General features: G+C 46.4%; 1 long non-coding RNA gene across 1 annotated transcript; it reads right to left on the reverse strand.

Annotated features, from left to right (window-relative positions):
• Positions 1-8,031: 8,031 nt before the first annotated feature.
• Positions 8,032-11,401, reverse strand: LOC120977938. Its single transcript, XR_005774014.1, has 3 exons — positions 11,258-11,401; positions 10,817-10,819; positions 8,032-8,060 (listed from the first exon to the last, which is right to left on the reverse strand). It is a non-coding gene; the product is annotated as an uncharacterized LOC120977938 (long non-coding RNA).
• Between the last annotated feature and the right edge of the window lie 551 nt (positions 11,402-11,952).

The following is an 11,952-nucleotide window of genomic DNA, read 5'->3' on the forward strand; positions in this document are numbered from 1 at the left end:
GGGGGGCGACTGGTATATCACACCAGTTATAATTATTTTTTCTAATTGCGTTTGTCACTCTGTGTAGCTGCAGTATAGCTGCAGAACCGCTCACCACTGCTGCAAAATACAAATCCACTATAATATGCTTTCTATGTTAGATCGTATATTATAAGTGTATTGCACCCCTCTGTACTGCACACCTATCGATAGCACAGCTATACCAGTCTTTAAAATGACTTTTGTGGACCTATTTGATAGCATTTTTGTCCCTCACAGTCTGTCCCTGCTCCACACAGCAACCTCTCCCTACACTGACAAAAGACTGAATGTAAAATGGTGGCCAGATGGGGTCTTTTTATAAGGTAGGGGGTATGTCCATGTGCTGAAACTTTTCAATTGGCTGTCCTGTACCAGCTGATGGATGTGTTATGGGTCAAAGTTCTTCACAATGTAAAAGAATATGGCGGGCGCGAATATCGCCATATGTTCGCATGTTTGGCAAATCGCGAACAAGCAAAGTTCGCCGCGAACTGACCGCCGGGCGAACCGCAAGGCCATCACTACATGTGACAACAATCTCCCGTATAATTCATATCTCTGGACTATGGGGTAGAGTGGCAAGACGAAAGCCTTTCTTACGTAGAAAAACATCCAAGCCAGGCTACATTTTGCAAAAACACATCTGAAGTCTCCCAAAAGCATGTGGGAAAAGGTGTTATGGTCTGATAAAACCAAGATTGAACTTTTTGGCCATAATTCCAAAAGATATGTTTGGCCCCAAAAACAACACTGCACATCACCAAAAGAATACCATACCCACAGTGAAGCATGGTGGTGGCAGCATCATGCTTTAGGGCTGTTTTTCTTCAGCTGGAACTGGGGCCTTAGTTAAGCTAGAGGGAATTATGAACAGTTCCAAATACCAGTCAATATTGGCACAAAACCTTCAGGCTTCTGCTAGAAAGCTGAACATGAAGAGGAACATCATCTTTCAGCATGACAACGACCCAAAGCATACATCCAAATCAACAAAGGAATTGCTTCACCAGAAGAAGATTAAAGTTTTGGAATGGCCCAGCCAGAGCCCAGACCTGAATCCGATTGAAAATCTGTGGGTGATCTGAAGAGGGCTCTTCACAGTAGATGCCCTCACAATCTGACAGATTTGGAGTGTTTTTGCAAAGAAGAGTGGGCAAATCTTGCCAAGTCAAAATGTGACATGCTGATAGACTCAAACCCCAAAAGACTTAGTGCTGTAATAAATTCAAAAGGTGCTTCAACAAAGTATTAGTTTAAGGGTGTGCACACTTATGCAACCATATTATTTTATGTTTATTTATTTTTTTCCCTCTACCTAAAAGATTTCAGTTTGTTTTTCAATTGAGTTGTACAGTTTATAGGTCACATTAAAGGTGGAGTGATCAGGCTCCTGACCCAGAGACCGTTGAGGAGGACATTAGTGACGTGCAAACAGTAGAGATGGCCTTGCGGTTCGCCCGGCAATCGTTTTGCGGCTAACTTTGATCATTTGCGATTCGCCGAACAGGCGAACATATGGCGATGTCCGCCGGCGCCAAATTCTTTTGCATTGTGCAGAACTTTGACCCATGACACATCCATTAGGTGGGACAGGACAGCCAATTGAGACGTTTCAGCACATGGACACACCCCCTACCCTATAATTAAACTTGATCTGATCGCCATTTTACATTCAGTCTTTTGCCAGTGTAGGGAGAGGTTGCTGTGTGGAGCAGAGACAGACTGTTAGGGCTGTTTCACACGAGCGGATGCCGTGCGTGGCATCCGCTCCGTGAAAGAGTTCCAAGACCCGATGCAGACTGCAGAGGCACGGAGCATTAACATGACTGATAATGCTCCGTGCCCCTCTGTGTCCTCTTTACTACGAAATCACAGTTGTCACTGTGATTTCGTAGTAAAGAGGTCACAGAGAGGCACGGAGCATTATCAGTCATGTTAATGCTCCGTGCCTCTGCAGTCTGCATCGGTTCTTGGCACTCTTTCACGGAGCGGATGCCACGCACGGCATCCGCTCGTGTGAAACAGCCCTTAGAGACACCAAACGCTAGCTAATAGGGCCACAAAAGTCATTTTAAGGAATGGCATAGGTGTGCTATCGATAGGTGTGACATACAGAGGGGTGTGATATACTTATAATATACTTTCTAACATACAAAGTATATTATAGTGCATTTGTATTGTGCAGCAGTTGTGTGCGGTTCTGCTGAGACACCTCAGCTATAGAGGGACAAACGCTTTTGGAACAACTAATTGCAACTGTTGTAATATACCAGTTGTCCCCCCCAAAAAAAACTGATTGAGGCAGGGGTGTGATATACATATAATATACTTTCTATATAGTGCATTTGTATTGTGCAGCAGTTGTATGCGTTTCTGCTGTGATACCGCAGCTATACAGAGGGACAAACGCTATTGGAACAATTAATTTCAACTGGTGTGATATACCAGTTGCCCCCCAAAAAAAAATGATTGAGGAAGGGGTGTGATATACCTATAATATATTTTCTATATAGTTCATTTGTATTGTGCAGCAGTTGTATGCGGTTCTGCTGCAATACTGCAGCTATACAGAGGGACAAACGCTATTTGAACAATTAATTGCAACTGGTGTGATATACCAATTTCCCCACAAAAAAACTGATTGAGGCAGGGGTGTGATATAACTATAATATACTTTCTATATAGTGCATTTGTATTGTGCAGCAGTTGTGTATGGTTCTGCTGCGATACCACAGCTATACAGAGGGACAAACACTATTGGAACAACTTATTGCAACTGATGTGATATACCATTTGCCCCCCAAAAAAACTGATTGAGGCAAGAGTGTGATATACCTATAATATAATTTCTATATAGTGCATTTTTATTGTGCAGCAGTTGTGTGCAGTTCTGATGAGATACCGCAGCTATACAGAGGGACAAACGCTATTTTATTGGAACAACTAATTGCAACTGGTGTGATATACCTGTTGCCCCAAAAAAACTGATTAAGGGGTTTGATATATCTGTTTTCAGCAACTAATCATTAAGTGGTTCTATATACCTGCTTCCACAAATACTGCTCTTCTATAGGGACTTTGTCAAAGGGTCATTTTGAAAATGACAGGCACAGGAAGAGTAATATGCAAAATAACTGTGGAACCCCAGTTATGGTTCTTCAACACAGAGAAAGCCAGATATCTTTCAAAGGAAGGAAAACCAAGCAAAGGGGTGTCTCCATTACAGAGATCACCAGATCCACCACATTAAGTGGCCCCTATGTCAAGATCCCGCTTTTTTACAAGCTTTAAGGATGTGACGGGGAAGACCTAAGCCGGCTATCCATCCACAGACAGCTGTTTCAGGGTGTTGCCCCTCATCGGTGTGGAGTAGGATTCTGGCTAACCAGGAGCAATGCCTTGGAGACTACTGAAACAAAAAAATAGCTGATCTTAAGGTGACCAGCTAAAGAAAACACAGTGGAGCCTAATTTAAGAGTGTCAACACAGCAATCCAAAATGCAAAGCTCCCTGGGAAACAGTAATATGCAAAATAACTGTGGAGCCCCAGTTATGGGTCTTCAACACAGAGAAAGCCAGATATCCTTCAAAGGAAGGAAAACCGAGCAAAGGGTTGTCTCCATTACAGAGATCACCAGATCCACCATATTAAGTGGCACCTATGTCAAGATCCTGCTCTTTTACAAACTTTAAGGATGTGACGGGGAAGACCTAAACTGGCTATCCATTCACAGACAGCTGTTTTGGGTGTTGCCCCTCATCAGTGTGGAGTAGGAATCTGGCTAACCAGGAGCAATGCCTTGGAGACTACTGAAACAAAATAATAGCAGGAAGAGGCAGGCCATTCTGCAGGGGTGCACCAGGCTGGATCCTAAGTGGGAAGTTGGTAGAAGGTGCGTGCAATTACGTCAAAGGACGCACCGAGTTGGTTGAGTGGCTCACTCAGCCTTCCGCTTCTGCACCCTCCTCATCCTCTGTATCAGCACCCTCCTCACTCTCTGCTGTGTGCACCCCCAAAGACATCACCACCACCACCATAGTCCCTCCACTCGAGTCAGAGGAATTATTTTCCCATCAATTACCAGACCTTACCGATGCACAGCCATTCTTGGCATCGAATGAGGAAGAGGAGGTAGAAACGGCCGCCCCCCAGTGGTCTGATGACAGTACCCAAATTAGCCCAAGGAGGGTGGTCCCTGCCGTTGATGCCTACTCCGAGATTTTTAATGTCAGTGGTGGTGAAAGTGACAATGATGACGTGTTGTTGGACGTCACGTGGGTGCCCACAAGAGAGGAAGAGGAGGGAAGTTCAGAGGGAGAGACGGAGCAGCAGATAGGAAGGAGAAGGAGGAGAAGCAGGCAGAACTCGCAGTGCACAGGAGGCAAAAAGCAGACTGAAAATATATCTGGAGCGAGCCATCCACCATACACGGTCACATCTGGCGCTCCCAGGACGCCGGCACATGGCTCCGCAGTGTGGACTTTTTTTAACATGTCAGCTGCTGACAATAGTGTTGCCATCTGCAGCCTGTGCTGTCAACGCATAAGTCGCAGTAAGCTGAATACTCAGGGACGACTGCCTTAAGAAGGCACATGGCCTCCCATTACCAAGCCCAGTGGGAGCAACACCGTCAGAACCCAGAAAGCCACACTCCCGGCACTCCACGTCCTGCCTCATCTTATTCTCCTTCTCATCTCTACTCCTATTTGTCCTCCACTCCACTTTCCACCGTGATGTTGTCACGTTCACCTGGCAAAAGGCAGGCTTCCGTGGCCCAAATTTTCGAACGTAAAAAGTTGATAACGCCGGATAACACTCTTGCCCAACAGCTGATCGCCGACTTGTCGGAACTGCTAGCCCGCCAACTACTGCCATATAAACTGGTCGACTCGGAGGCCTTTAGAAAATTTGTGGCCATTGGCACACCGCAATGGAAGGTCCTTAGAAGGAAATATTTCTCCCACAAGGGCATCCCAGAGCTCTATGGCCATCTTCAGTGGCAAGTGAATGTATGTCTGGCACACAGTGTCATCTGACCACAGACACGTGGTCTAGCAAGCACGGGCAGGAAAGGTACATAACTTTTACTGCCCACTGGGTGAACCTTCTGACGGCTGTCAAGCATGTAACCCGTGGCACCCGTGTGGATTTGGTGTTACCGCCAAGGATTGCATGCAGGCCTGTCTTTATTTCTCTTCCTCCTACTCTATCCTCTGTCTCCTCCTCGGCTGACTCCTCCTTTTCCACTGCTACCGCCTCTTCCGCAGCACTCCCTAAGCTCCCCAGAACCTATTCGACGTGCCAAGTGAGACGTTGCCATGCTGTGCTGCAGCTGTTGTGCCTGGAAGCCAAGAGCCACACAGGTCCTGCACTACTTTCAGCTCTGCAGTCCTAGGCCGATCAGTGGCTAACCCCGCTCAATTTGACAGTTGATAAAGTGGTGTGCGACAACAGTGCCAATCTGCTGAGCGCGCTGAAACAAGGCAAAATGACACATGTGTCGTGCATGGCACACGTCATGAACTTAGTTTTTGTAAGACACTCTCCTGTTTTTCGGTCCACTGGTGCCCTCAGGAATTCTTGTGGGGCTCGACCTGCGAGTGACCCCATTGGAGTTGCGGGACAGGTCACGCATGTGCCTGCGGAAACTTCGGTTCCGACTCCTCAGCGGGTGGACGTGGTTCCGGCATCCATGCCGACGCGATCGCGTATCCATGCTGGGCCGCTTGACCTGTGACGACCACGTTTAATTGAATTTCACCTATTAATATTGTTTTTTTTTTCAAGAGGGGGGATTTCGTTAGCCATGTTTTTAATCCAATTTTATATTTTTAGTTATTTTAAACATATTGTGACAGGGTGTCACAATGTTTTGCAGAGAAAGTGCTGGATGGTGTGTACATTGCACGAAGTTTCCGGCACTTCATGTGTTAAAAGGCTCCAGGAAGGTTTGGTTTTCTTTGTATCCAGAAGCTTTCTGGGAAAAAGAAAGCCAGTTTAGGGTCCTGGAGCCGGTCAGGGAAGAGTTGGGTGGGTTCCCTGACCACCCGGAGCCAGTCCGGGTTTTACCTGCCTGGGGGACTGCTCACACAAATGTACTAATTAAGTCAGCAGCCCTGACCCAGGAGCTCTCTTTCTGGCAGTCTGTTTGAGAAGCTGCAAGACTAGGAGCTCTGAGAGCGGTTGGCTTCTCCACCTAACTACTGAACTGTAAGGCTACTTTCACACTAGCGTTCGGGGCTCCACTTGTGAATTCCGTTTGAAGGGGCTCACAAGCGGCCCCGAACGGATCCGTCCAGTCCTAATGCATTCTGAGTGGAGGCGGATCCGCTGAGAATGCATCAGTCTGGCTCCGTTTGTCCTCCGCTCCGCTCAGCAGGCGGACACCTGAATGCTGCTTGCAGCGTTCGGGTGTCCGCCTGGCCGTGCGGAGGCAAACGGATCCGTCCAGACTTACAATGTAAGTCAATGGGGACGGATCCGTTTGAAGATGACACAGTATGGCTCAATTTTCAAACGGATCCGTCCCCCATTGACTTTCAATGTAAAGTCAAAACGGATCCGTTTGCATTATCATGAACAAAAAAAAAAAAAAAAAAAATGTTTGTTTTTTTTTGTTCATGGTAATGCAAACGGATCCGTTCTGAACGGATCTAAACGTTTGCATTATAGGTGCGGATCCGTCTGTGCAGATACCAGACGGATCCGCACCTAACGCAGGTGTGAAAGTAGCCTAAGTTGCTCTGTTTTCCACTTGAAAATGCTCTTTGTCTTTTGTGTTATGAGTTTAGCTAGGGCTGCCGAGTGAGATAGGCAGGAGCCAGACGGCTATGGTTGTTTTGGTTTTTGTTTGTTATTTTGTGCAACTTGCAAAATAAATTAGCAACAGTGTGACGCACAAGCTACAAAGGTGTCGATTGTTCCTGTTTCTGCCCAAAACAACCCCGCAGGAAGGTGTAACAGTTCACAATATGTATATTGAAATATATTTGTACTGGCCTGCAGTAAAATTGATATCCAATGACCATCTAATATACCTCCAGCCACATAATCACTTGATGTTTTATGTCCGGTGAATGCCTAATGTTTGCTCCTGTACTCCACTGGCCTGCAGTAAAATTGATATACAATGACCGTGTAATATACCTCCAGCCACATAATCACTTGATCTTTTCTGTACGTTGAATGCATAATTATTGGGGCCTATAATGTAACTGGTTAACAGTAAAATTGTTATACGGTAACCGCCTAATGTAGGCAGTACCAGCCCTGCACACATATGTAGAACAGTAGGTGGGCCAATCCTTGAGCCTGTCGGTGTCTGCCAAAGTGCACGGCAGCGTTGACGTGTGGAGCTGTAACTACGGTCAGTGACAATGCATGTCCTTTACGATTCACTGGGTGATTGTGGTTCCTGCACTGCCACACCAGCAACTTGGCCAGGTGACGCCGCTTCCGCCTCCATGTTCTCACACCATTGGTCCTGCCACAATGTCAGCCTCTGCCTCCTCATCCTCCACCATGTCCTCAGTCTCCACTGCAGGGACAATTCACAGTGCCCCCCCAGCATACCACATGTGCAGGGCACGGCGATGTCACAATATTTTGCACCTCGTTTGCCTGGGCGAACAGAGTCACACAGGGGATAGACTGCTCCATGTCCTTCATCAAGAAATTGAATCCTGGCTTTCTTTGCGACAACTCTAAATCGGAACCATGGTGACTAACAACGGGATGAACATGGTGTTGGAGCTGCATCAAGGAGGGCTGAGCCATGAGTCCTTGCATGGCACACGTGTTCAATCTGGTTGTCATGCGGTTCCTGAGGTCTTCCACCCATCTGCAACACATCCTAGAAATTGCCAGGAAACTTTGCATGCACTTCAGCCACTCGTACACCGCAAAGAACATCCTCCTTGAGCTCCCCCAACATAGGCTGATATGCAATGTTTCCATTTTAGTTTCCGTAAGTCCATATAATACGGACGTGGTGCTTCTGTGTGTCTTCTGTTTTTCACTGTTCAAAAAAAACGGAAGGCTGAAAATTGACAAATTTAAATGTCCAATCCCTTTTAAAGGGAACCTGTCACCGGGATTTTGTGTATAGAGCTGAGGACATGGGTTGCTAGATGGCCACTAGCACATCCGCAATACCCAGTTCCCATAGCTCTGTGTGCTTTTATTGTGTAAAAAAAAACGATTTGATACATATGCAAATTAACCTGAGATGAGTCCTGTACGTGAGATGAGTCAGAACAACGCAATCACAGACAAAACTGACTGAAATTGCGTGCGCACTCGCGCCTGTTTCCCGCAATGCACCCTCAACATAACCGGACCAAATATGTGACACCTGTGTAAAAGAGGCCTAAGGGCTCTATCACATGATAGGATCCTGTGCAGGTAAATCTGCTGCGTGAAAAAGTGCCAAACCCCATTCTGGACAGCAGAGACACGGAGTAGTAACATAATTGATAACGCTTCATGCCTCTATGTGATCTTTTTATTACAAAATCACAGTGAAAGTTGTCACCGTGATTTTGTAGTAAAAAGGTCACAGAGAGGCAAAGAGCATTATCAATCATGTTACTGCTACATGTATCAGCTATGCGGAACGGGGTATGGCTACGCAGCGGATTACTCGCATGTCAACCACTTGTGCCAAAGAGCCTTAAGAGAAGCTCCTAACCGTACTCCAAATCAGAGGTTTCAGATCCCGTTACAAAAAATACATTGCACAAATTAGTTTGAACCTAAATAAACTTTGTCAGAATATAGGCATATATACAACAAAAATATAATTTTACAATTCAAAAAGATCCAGAGTAAATGGCCCTGCAGCCCTTGTGGAGGTGGTCTGTCCCTCTTCATGCTTACGTTGGGGATACTGGCCAGTATAGCAGCTGCTGGATTATCCAGGCATTTTTTCACTTCTTTGGGAAGCTGGCCAATCGTGGCTGTACAGTGGTGGGGATGAAACTCTGAGTCTGGACACAGATGGTCGAGGCCCTGGGGTGATTACTGGAATCCACTGTGCTCCTTTAACTCTCCATTTGTATTGCTCTACAAAATGCATTAATTCTGCGGGGTCTTGAGGCCATGGGAATTTATCAAGCATGGTGTTCATAGAAGCCATGAACTGGGGGCGACACTCTTCTGGCACACGGCAGAGGAATGAAGCCAGTGATCTTAGCATCACTTCCTCTGGGCTCTCAGAATGGTTTTTGTTAAGATAGTCTAGTACACAACTATCTATGATAGCTCTAATATCTGTGGGTGGTTCCACTGGTGGATTCCGGCCGCGACGTCTTGCTGCTGGACGGGTCTCTGCTGACGTTTCTTCATGAGTAGTTGCTGTCTTCTTTTGCTGTGGCATCTCAATTCCCGGTGGTTTTGGTGTAGAATCATCTAGTGAATTTGGAGTCGGTATTTGGGTCTCATCTGAATCAACAGACCAAGGTTGCTCCTCGAGATTGGCAATAGTGCTGTAATAATAAAAAAAAATATGTTTTTTTGTCTACATTTTGTGAACTTTTTTTTTTGTTTCCCCACCGATCAGTTTGTGCATGGGCTCTTATTTTGCTGGAAGAGTAAAAAAAAATTTGGTACCTTTTTTGGAGACATATAATTTTTTGGGCATTCATTATTACACGTCATTGGGCAAGGTGAAAAAAGATTTGTTATTTTGGCACCGTTTTTATATATTAATTTTTTAACAAGGGGTTAGGTCATGTGATATTTTTTTAGATCAGGTTTTCATGGACGCGGCGATACCAAATATGTCTAGTTTTATTAGCACACTACATATATATATATATATATATATATATATATATATATTTGTGTCCCACACTTGGAACTTCAACTTTTGGGGCTCTGATCCCCTTTTCAATGCATTACAAAACATATGTATTGTAATGCATTGCCTAATCCACTAACACAGGGATGGGCAAACTGCGGCTCTCCAGCTGTTGAAAAACTACAATTCCCACCATGCCCTGCTGTAGGCTGATAGCTGTAGACAGTCTTTGCATGCTGGGAGTTATAGTTTTGCAGCAGCTGGAAAGACACAGTTTGCCCATCCCTGCTAACAGGTTTCCTAGGAGACCCAGCCTGGGCCTCGATGAACTCTGCCCCCGTGGAAGGCAGGTCCCGATGCCGTTCAAGTCATTGGGCAGCCTCTGCATGCAATCAGGCTGCCTTATCACCCATCGGGTCCCCGTCACACCAGCGCGTGTACCCGATGACCTCCCTCACCCACTGCATGCACCTTCTGTCGCGGTCAGCACAGACTGTGGCATAGAAGGGGTTAATCCGCTAGCATCACTGTTTACAGCGATGCCGGCGGATACAGCAGGGGCCTGTCTATCAGGGAATGCAGGACCACTGCAGTGCTCTGGCGCTCACCACTACGGTGCCCGCCCGATCACCATGACGTACTATTTTGTCAAAATGCAGGAATATTGGGGGGTGTCACGTACTTCGGGGTGCACTTGGTGTTGTCACATACTTTGCAGTGCACTTGGTGTTGTCATATACTTTGGGGTGCACTGGGGGTGTCACATACTTTTGGGTGCACTTGGTGTTGTCACATACTTTTGGGTGCACTTGGTGTTGTCACATACTTTTGGGTGCACTTGGTGTTGTAATATACTTTGGGGTGCACTATGGGGTGTCACATACTTTGTGGTACATTGGGGGGTGTCGCGTACTTTTGGGTGCACTTGGTGTTGTCACATACTTTTGGGTGCACTTGGTGTTGTCACATACTTTGCGGTACATTGGGGATGTCACGTACTTTGGGGTGTACTTGGTGTTGTCACATACTTTGGGGTGCATTGGTGTTGTCACATACTTTGGGGTGCACTTGGTGTTGTCACATACTTTGCGGTGCATTGGAGGTGTCACATACTTTGGGGTGCACTTGGTGTTGTCACATACTTTGGGGTGCACTTGGTGTTGTCACATTCTTTTGGGTGCACATGGTTACAAGTCTACACATACCCATGTTCTGGCGCTGGGCATTGCTGACTTTCTTCTACTCCTTGAGATGCAGCTCTCTGGCTATTTATTCCCATGACACATCTTTTATGATGCGGTCATGGTATAGTTCAGAACAGGTGTCCCACAAATGGGGCCGATCTTGTATCAATACTATGAGCTTTTCCACATTGATGGCCATGAAGCTCTTTTGTAGTCTCCTCTCCGTACTTCCTGATCCTAGGTTGCTGCAACATGTGACTGAATGGGGTTTCCTAGAACATTTTCAGTCTAGGGGTCCGCAAAAAACGGATGACATACGGATGCATATCCGTGTGCTATCCGTTTTTTGCGGACCGATTGACTTCAATGGGGCCACGGACCGCAATTTGTGGCCAAGTATAGGACATGTTCTAAAAAAAAAGGAACGGACACACGGAACGGACAGCACACGGATGACACTGAAAGGCATTCCCCAATTTTTGCGGTCCTATAGAAATGAATGGGTCCGTGCTTTATCCACAAAAATTGCGGAACGGACGCGGAAGAAAACTATGGTCGTGTGAATGCACCCTTATCCTGTAGACCACATGGGAGTTGCTCACACAGAGCTGCAATCAACCAACCTTTGCTTAGATCTGGAAAACCCACCCACAGTGTCAGTGGCATCACCATATCCTGAACCATACATGGCCTGCCTGGCTGTTCTTTGGGAGGTACGTGGCCTCTGCTCTTTATTGCTGCCCTTCTTTACTTATGTTGCCTCTTCCTCAGCACCCCGATCTGACTCCCATGTCCTGTCTGGCACACAAATGTCACTGGAGTCCTCCCTGCTGCTTTTATCAGATTGTAAGATATCATGGTGGGCTCCTGGGACCCCTTCCCTACTCTGTGTTTTCCCCGACTGCCACCGTCGCTGCCGCTACCACCAATGCCATGGCTACAGGAGC

This window comes from Bufo bufo, chromosome 8 (genome assembly GCF_905171765.1).
Source record: "Bufo bufo chromosome 8, aBufBuf1.1, whole genome shotgun sequence".
Classification (NCBI taxonomy): domain Eukaryota; kingdom Metazoa; phylum Chordata; class Amphibia; order Anura; family Bufonidae; genus Bufo; species Bufo bufo.